The sequence below is a fragment of the Ranitomeya imitator genome, chromosome 3, assembly GCF_032444005.1.
Source record: "Ranitomeya imitator isolate aRanImi1 chromosome 3, aRanImi1.pri, whole genome shotgun sequence".
Classification (NCBI taxonomy): Eukaryota; Metazoa; Chordata; class Amphibia; order Anura; family Dendrobatidae; genus Ranitomeya; species Ranitomeya imitator.
This window is the reverse complement of record NC_091284.1, coordinates 478,690,136-478,699,959: the sequence shown is the minus strand read 5'-3', so window position 1 is coordinate 478,699,959 and position 9,824 is coordinate 478,690,136.

The window sequence follows — 9,824 nt, the reverse complement described above, 5'->3', positions numbered from 1 at the left end:
AAATTATATATGGCAGGTAAGTGCCGCTTTTCATTTTACGTTCATAAATCAGTAGCACACATATTATAAAGTTACTTATTTTCATATCTTATCAACTGTTCTCTCCAATCTCAGTAATGGCACAAATCTATTCAATAAAGACAGATTTTGCCCATGAGAACTGATAATTTTGGGAATGATCAGTCCAGGAGAAGAAAGAAGCAGATTTCCTCTGACATAATAGAAAGTCTCTTATTTTCACTTGTAATATTGATTTATGGAGGGGGGTAACATTGACCCAACGGTTATTCTTCAGCTGGTCAGCAATGGTTATTTCTTTATAACAAGTCACGCTTTACAAGAACCTTGAAAAACTGATGGAGACCGCACTTGTATATGAAGACTGCCCAACTATCGCTGGAGAATCAAAGGTCAGGCGTGGTCGACCTCCACACATAAAATATTGAGGCTCTATCTTTAGAAACCCAATCTGCCTTTTTTAGCGCTACCACTGGATGTTATCAGCTTCAATTATGAGCACTATGCACAAAAAGAAATGCACGCACTTACTTTTCCATGGGATCAGTTCCGTTATTAGGGTATGTGCACACGTAGATTTGACCTCTGCGGATTTTTACACAGCGGATTTTAGAAATCCGCCGGTAAAAGGCACTGCGTTTTACCTGTGGATTTACCACGGTTTTTATGCAGATTTTGTGCGGATTCCACCTGCGGTTTTACGCATGCGGATTCCTATTATGGAGCAGGTGTCAACCGCTGCGGAATCCGCACAAAGAAGTGACATGCTGCGGAATGTAACCCGCAGCGTTTCCGCACGTTTTTTTTCCGCAGCATGGGCACAGCGGATTGCGGTTTCCATAGGTTTCATTGTACTGTAAACACATAGAAAGCTGCTGAAGATCTGCAGCAAAATCCGCAACGTGTGCACATAGCCTTAATGGTTGTCTGAGGAATGCACTTAGCCTACGTTCACACATCAGGTTTTCAGTGTCAGGCTAAATCCGGCGAATGTTGGAAAAACTGGATCCGGCGCAGATTGTGAAAAACTGATGCGACGGATCCGTTTTTTTGACAGATCCGGCAAGCATATCTAGATTATTGGATAACAAAAAATTTGGAGCATGCTCAGTTTAAAAAACCGGATCAGGCCGCTGGATCCACCTTTTTCCGGATCCGGCACCAATACGCTTCCATTCTACCAAACAGCCAGAAGCGCTTCAGGCTTTTTCGCCGAAGACAAGAAACGTTGCTATGGATGTTTTTTCAAGAAACCGGAAGCGGCAGATTTGCCAGATCTAGCGAAAACGGGACGAAACGCAATGTCATCCGGTGCAATCCGGCACTAATACAAGTCTATGGGAAAAAAACCTGATCCAGTTGCAACATTCGCCAGATCCGTTTTTTTGAAAATTAGCCGGATTTAACCTGAGGCAGGTGTCACACTGGCATTTTAAATGGCCGAGTGCAATGCGATAAAAAAATCGCATTGCACTCGGACCAATGTTAACATATGGAGCAGCTCCCAGCAGCCGACTTTTTGCCGGCCGTTTTCCTCGGTCCGAGACAATCGCACCATGCTGTGATTGTCTCGGACCGAGGAAAACTCTCGGCTCACTCGCACCCATATAAGCCTATGGGTGCGAGTGAGACAGCGCCCACCACTCGGATAACATCCGAATGATGTGCGCTATAAGCGGACCCCAGCAATAGAGGAGATGGAGAAATTCATTTCTCCGCCTCCTCCGCAGCTGTGCTCCGATCCTCCCTGTGCCAGAGAATCGGAGCAGAGACGCATGACACTCGGCTCCTGCTCTGCTGCAAGCAGGAGCCGAGTGTCATTAGCATATCGCATCTGATGATCTCGCATCGGACGCAATACGCCAGTGTGATGCCGGCCTGACACTGAAAACCTGATGTGTGAAAGTAACCTTAGGGTATGTGTCCACGTTCAGGATTGCATCAGGATTTGGTCAGGATTTTATGTAAGTATTTGTAAGCCAAAACCAGGAGTAGAACAATTAGAGGAAAAGTATAATAGAAACATACGCACCACTTCTGCATTTATCACCCACTCCTGGTTTTGGCTTACAAATACTGACATAAAATCCTGACCAAATCCTGATGCAATCCTGAACGTGGACACATACCATTAGGCATACAAATCATCAAGATCCGCTGCCAGCAGCTCACTTTGGCATCACTGCAGCGAGAAATGTCCGCTCTAGCAAAGCATAAAGAAAATCAATCCGATCAGTAGATGGTGCAATGATTAAAAAAAGCAAAACTCCATAATTATGTTTTTTTAAGTCGCCACAACATTGCAATAATTTGAAATAACGGGCGGTCAAAACATCGTATCTACCCCAAATTGTATCAATAAAAACGTCAGATAGGCAAGCAAAAAATAAGCCCTCACCCAGCCCCCAGATCCCGAAAAATGGAGACACAACGAACCTTGGAAAATGGCGACTTTCTTTTTCTTACAAACACAATTTTTTTTCTCACCACTTAAAAAAGAACCTAGACATGTTTGGTGTCTTCAAACTCGTAATGACCTGGAGAATCATAATGGCAGGTCAGTTTCAGCATTTAGTCAACATGGTAAATTAAAAAAAAAAAAACAATTGTGGGATTGCATTTTTTCTGCAGCTTCAGGGCACTTGAATTTTTTTCCTGTTTTGCAGTACAATGCATATTAAAGGGAACCTGTCACCCCCAAAATCGATGGTGAGGTAAGCTCACCGTCATCAGGGGCTTATCCACAGCATTCTGTAATGCTGTAGATAAGCCGCCGATGTTACCTGAAAGAGGAGAAAAAGACGTTAGATTATACTCACCCAGGGGCGGTCCTGCTCTGATGGGTGTCTCAGGTCCGGTCCGAGGCCTCCCAGCTTCATTCCATGACGTCCTTATCTTCACGCCGCAGCTCCGGCACAAATGTACTTTGTCTGCCCTGTTGAGGGCAGAGCAAAGTACTGCAGTGCGCAGGCGCCGGAAAGGTCAGAGAGGCCCGGGGCCGTGTGCAATACGTATTTTCTGGAAGTATTTTCTGCGCTCCTTCGTCCGTAAAACTCGCTAGTGTGACGCCGGCCTAAGTGATTTAAAGGAAACTCATTAATTATTGTAGGATCCATTATGTGTCCGTTCTTACAACAGAAAAAAGTGAAGTTTTTCTTCGTTTATAAAACCAGACCCCATCATCCTCTCAGTCCCTCTTCTACAAGTTGCATCAGTTCTCTAACTGATTTACAGTATGTTTGATATATGTTGCGGCACATTCGTCAGTTCCTGGAAATGAAACCAATGAAATGTGCAAATGGAACTGTACAAATAGCCTAAACCATGATAAGAGGAAAAAAAAACAGTAAGGGTGGATTTTCTTGTAAAAACAGATCCTTTCTTGAAATTTAATTAAATGTGTTGTCCACTATTCAGACATCCCCTTTTTAATACCCATGTTCCCCCTTGTAAAATAAAGGCCTATACTCCAGTGCCGATCCTGTGGTGTCAGCACTGGTTTTCCCGGGGATCGCGCTGTTTTCACTCTTCCCACCTTTGGACATATCACGTACATCCAGAGGAAGTTAAAGAGCAGCAACTAGGGGGAAACGTAGGTATTCAAAAGGGGTAGTCCGGGTAGTTGACAACCCCTTTAAAAATACCATGTATTATAAGCCAACTGTGCTCATTAATTGTGACACCACACACATTGTGTGTACCCGTTGCAAATTTCACTGTAGAGATCAATAAAAATAAATTTGTTAATATTGGATGGGCTACATAATTTTAAAATGAAACAATGGGAATTTATTTTTTTTTTTCCTTTTTCAGATTCAAAAAGGTTAATATTACCTAGGAGGGTTCGTAACGTGGGAAAAAAATCTTACTGAGCAGAGAAGCATTTTGGATTTTACAATGAAATACTCGTTCTACAAATGGTAAATGATTATATATTTATTGGGTTCTTACAGCATCACTAACATTGTTTATTAAGACAAATCTTTGTATATTGGGCATCTAAAGCATCAAATGGAGAGAGGCTTAGGTTTTGATTTCGAATTTCCTGTTTGTATCCCACACTATGACTGCCGAAACATATCAATATTATGCTGCATTTTCCTTCTTGATTTATGCATGGAATTTTAAATAAAAGATTCAATAAAGGAATATGTTTCTACGTGAAAAGCCACCGGCTCCCTGTTTCTCACAATTGAGCATATATATTGTTTACTATAAACTAAAACCACAAACCCCCCACCCACACACACACGTAACATTCCTACATGCTGCTCCTATGTTTTGGATTTTCAAGCTTTCTCTAGACAAAATGGTAAAAGCAGGGGCATGTTGTCTCCTTGCTCCACCATCGTGACATACTCCTGACCTCTTGGGACAGCTCCCCAAATTTGGGACTGTCCAGCAGGATCCGGGACAGTTGGAAGGTGACTAAACCAGGGCTGTGGAGTCAGTAAGCCTAACCACAGACTCAGACTCCTCAATTTCCCTGACTCCCAAAACCACAGCACGGCCTCACTACTGAGCATGTACATAAGTGCAGCACAGATTCATCTCCACTAAAAGCAGAGATCCTTAGATCAGGAACAGAACAGACATTTATAGGACATTTCATAACTTTCCCAAATTATGAAAACATTTACAGCACATCCTGCACTGAACTGAATCAAATTTATTACATCATTTTAGGAGTCGAGACTCAGACTCCACAGTCCTGGACTAAACAATACAGGAAATCATAGCATCATTTTTTTGTATCCAGCTGCATGGTTTTAAGGTTATATTTTACTTTAAAAATGGGATGTGGATGAGGCTAAGAAAAAAATATTTAACCACATATACGTCCACTGGTATTTGCTATCGGCAATACAACGGCCCTTTATCTTCTAGAACACACCCAAAGCCTGGACCAGTGTGCATCTTTAAATGTCTTAACAAAGACCGCTTAAGTATCTTACAAACACATCTGATACTAGACGATGGGGGCCAAGATGATAGTGATTTGATCCATAAATACGTTTTATAAGTAAGAATCAGTGTAAATATTATTAAACTTAAAAATAAAAATAAACAGTATTTAAAAAATAGGAGAAGGTTAGAGTGGAAACATATTGTAAAATGAACAAAAATGTAAAAGATATTAAAAAGATTTGTGTAAACCTTCACTTCATAAAGAATTACCTCAACAAAATAATTCAAGTCTTCCGACAATTGAGAGCAACGCAATTCTCTTTCTTGGCTAGATCCAGGTTTTCCATTTCGGTTCTCTATAGCAGGGGTCCCCAACTCCAGTCCTCAAGGCCCACCAACAGGTCATGTTTTCAGGATTTCCTTAGTCTTGCCCAGGTAATAATTGCATCACCTGTGCAATGCAAAGGAAATCCTGAAAACATGACCTGTTGGTGGGCCTTGAGGACTGGAGTTGGGGACCCCTGCTCTATAGACATAGAATCATGCCACATATCATGCTTTTCTAACCGGTGATTAAATTGGATTTCATTGTCCCAGCCGACAACTGTTTTTTGCGGGATGGATATAGTTTTGAATGACACCATTAATTTTACCATAAAATGTTATAGAAAATGGCAAAGATATTAAAAATGCTGGAAAATACCTCACAGTTTGTAAGATAGAAGGGTATAAAGTATCAAATGTGTTAACAGAAAACACCTATGAGACCCAATTTGCCCTTCAAACAATCAGTTCCCTACTAGTGATGAGCGAATATACTCGTTACTCGAGATTTCTCGAGCACGCTCGGGGGTCCTCCGAGTATTTTTTAGTGCTCGGAGATTTAGTTTTCTTTGCCGCAGCTGAATGATTTACAGCTATTAGCCTGCTTGATTACATGTGGGGATTCCCTAGCAACCAGGCAACCCCCACATGTACTTAGCCTGGCTAATAGCTGTAAATCATTCAGCTGAGGAGATAAAAACTTAATCTCCGAGCACTTAAAAAATACTCGGAGGACACCCGAGCATGCTCGAGAAATCTCGAGTAACGAATATATTCACTCATCACTATTCCCTACTTTACCGGAGGTTGGCATCCAAGTCTGCGATAGGGAGCCCCCAACTCAATGATAGCTGTCCCTAATAATATCCATAAGTAATGATGGTACTCCCCTAGTTCTTCAGATGTCGCCATCAACAGAACTACAGTCCATCCAATACTGAGGTTCCAGTCTCAGTCTTTATGAGTTTCCCCCATAGACATTTAGGGTTCATCAGCAGGAGAGACCAAACTTCAATTCAGGCACAATCGGCTGCTGTGTCTTTGCATTAAATAGCACAAGCGATCAGACGATCACAGACTCAAAACCCGTAAGGGTACTAATAAGAAAAGTGAAAAGTAAAGAAAAAGGATTTTTTTAAAAAGCAAAACATTCACATCACCATCCTTTTCACCATTAAAAACAAATATAATTTAAAAAATATCAAAATATAATATCAACCCAATGGATACACGCTGTAAACAAAAAAAATTCAAGCAAGCCAAAATTACGTATTTTTGGTTGCAACAATAGCACAAAAAAACACTGTAGGAAGCTAGCAAAACATATCTATCCCAAAGTGGTATCAATAAAAAAGGTGTCCAGTCCTGCAAAAAATAAGTCTTCACACAGCTCTGTTGACCAAAAAGTGAAGATGTTATGGGTCTCAGAAAATGACAACTTCCCCACATTTTTTTTTTCTTTATTTTGGTGGTGAAAAATAAACTTTACAGCTTTAGTATCATACTAATGAGTAGAATCATATTGCGAGGTCAATTTTACCACACAATGTACACCGTAAAAACAATTCCCCAAAAAACTATAGAATTGTGTGTTTTTTTTTCTGTTTTATTTTTTCACAATTTATCCCCATTTAGATTTTTTCCCGTTTTCCAGTACACCATGTGCTAAAATGAATGCGTTCATTGAAAAAAAACATCTCGTCCCACAAAATACAAGCCCTCATGTCTATGTGGACAGAAAAATAAAAGTTTTTAATTAAAGTAAATAACACAAAAATGGAAATTTGCTGGATCGTGAAAGAGTTAAACACAAGGTGACTACTGAAGCACTTGCAGATAAGTACAATCCTTATTTTTGTGATTATATAATAATGGGCAATAACTAGAAATGTCATTAAGGACAGCTGTCACCGAGTGGGTCTTGTAGCTATTGTTCTACATGTTTTTTCTTTTATCGAGTGTTCCTATAACTCCCTTTGTCCTATTTAATTATTGGTTTGTTCTTCATTGGGGAAAAGGCCAGTATATTGTGAATTCTTCACCAATTATTTAGTGGCTGTACTTCTCCCTTATTTGGTTTATAAATCACAGTATGTTTCTTATGCAGACTGGGTTTTTTTTTACCCCTTTACCCCCAAGGGTGGTTTGCACGTTAACCCCTTCATGACCCAGCCTATTTTGACCTTAAAGGGAACCTGTCACCCCGTTTTTTCAGATTGAGATAAAAATACTGTTAAATAGAGCCTGCGCTGTGCGTTACAATAGTGTATGTAGTGTACCCTGATTCCCCACCTATGCTGCGAAATACATTACCAAAGTCGCCGTTTTCGCCTGTCGATCAGGCTGGTCAGGTCGGGTGGGCGTGGTGGCATCGCTGTTTCTTCCCCAGCTTTCCGTTGGTGGCGTAGTGGTGTGCGCATGTCCAAGTGCCGAATCCACTGCGCACAGGTGAAGAAAAAGCGCGCGATCTGCGCTATTACCCTTGTCATCGGTGGGGGCGGCCATCTTCCTGAGGCCGCGCGTGCGCAGATGGAGTGCTCTGCTGCATGGGGCTTCAGGAAAATGGCCGTGGGATGCCACGCGTGCGCAGATAGAGATCGCGGCGGCCATTTTCCTGAAGCCAAGATGCAAACTCGGCTTTGGGAAAATGGCCGCCGCGATCTCTATCTGCGCATCCCGCGGCCATTTTCCTGAAGCCCCGTGCAGCAGAGCACTCCATCTGCGCACGCACGGCCTCAGGAAGATGGCCGCCCCACCGATGACGGGGTAATAGCGCAGATCGCGCGCTTTTTCTTCACCTGCGCGCAGTGGATTCGGCACTTGGACATGCGCACACCACTAAGCCACCAACGGAAAGCTGGGGAAGAAACAGCGATGTCACCATGCCCACCTGACCAGCCTGATTGACAGGCGAAAACGGCGACTTTGGTAATGTATTTCGCAGCATAGGTGGGAAATCAGGGTACACTACATACACTATTGTAACGCACAGCGCAGGCCCTATTTAACAGTATTTTTATCTCAATCTCAAAAAACGGGGTGACAGGTTCCCTTTAATGACCTGGCCGTTTTTTGCAATTCTGACCAGTGTCCCTATATGAGGTAATAAGTCAGGAACGCTTCAATGGATCCTAGCGGTTCTGAGATTGTTTTTTCGTGACATATTGGGCTTCATGTTAGTGGTAAATTTAGGTCAATAAATTCTGTGTTTATTTGTGATAAAAACGGAAATTTGGCGAAAATTTTGAAAATTTTGCAATTTTCACATTTTGAATTTTTATTCTGTTAAACCAGAGAGTTATGTGACACAAAATAGTTAATAAATAACATTTCCCACATGTATACTTTACATCAGCACAATTTTGGAAACAAAATTTTTTTTGCTAGGAAGTTATAAGGGTTAAAAGTTGACCAGCGATTTCTCATTTTTACAACGAAATTTACAAAACCATTTTTTTTAGGGACCACCTCACATTTGAAGTCAGTTTGAGGGGTCTATATGGCTGAAAATACCCAAAAGTGACACCATTCTAAAAACTGCACCCCTCAAAGTGCACAAAACCACATTCAAGAAGTTTATTAACCCTTCAGGTGCTTCACAGCAGCAGAAGCAACATGGAAGGAAAAAATGAACATTTAACTTTTTAGTCACAAAAATGATCTTTTAGCAACAATTTTTTTTTTATTTTCCCAATGGTAAAAGGAGAAACTGAACCACGAAAGTTGTTGTCCAATTTGTCCTGAGTACGATGATACCTCATATGTGGGGGTAAACCACTGTTTGGGCGCACGGCAGGGCTTGGAAGGGAAGGAGCGCCATTTGACTTTTTGAATGAAAAATTGGCTGCACTCTTTAGCGGACACCATGTCACGTTTGGAGAGCCCCTGTGTGCCTAAACATTGGAGATCCAAATTTTTAGCCTGCAATTTTTTATTTTCCCAAGGGTAACAGGAGAAATTTGACCCCAAAATTTGTTGTCCAGTTTCTCCAGAGTACGGTGATACCCCATATGTGGGGGTAAACTACTGTTTGGTCACTTGCCGGGGCTCGGAAGTGAAGTAGTGACGTTTTGAAATGCAGACTTTGATGGAATGGTCTGCGGACGTCACGTTGCATTTGCAGAGCCCCTGGTGTGCCTAAACAGTAGAAACCCCCCACAAGTGACCCCATTTTGTAAACTAGACCTCCCAAGGAACTTATCTAGATATGTGGTGAGCACTTTGAACCCCCAAGTGCTTCACAGACGTTTACTACGCAGAGCCGTGAAAATAAAAAATCATTTTTCTTTCCTCAAAAATGTTGTTTTAGCAAGCAATTTTTTATTTTCTCAAGGGTAACAGGAGAAATTGGACCCCAGTAATTGTTGCGCAGTTTGTCCTGAGTATGCTGGTACCCCATATGTGGGGGTAAACCACTGTTTGGGCACACGTCGGGGCTCGGAAGTGAGGGAGCACCATTTGACTTTTTGAATACAAGATTGGCTGGAATCAATGGTGGCACCATGTTGCGTTTGGAGACTCCCTGATGTGCCTTAACAGTGGAAACCCCTCAATTCTACCTTCAACACTAACCC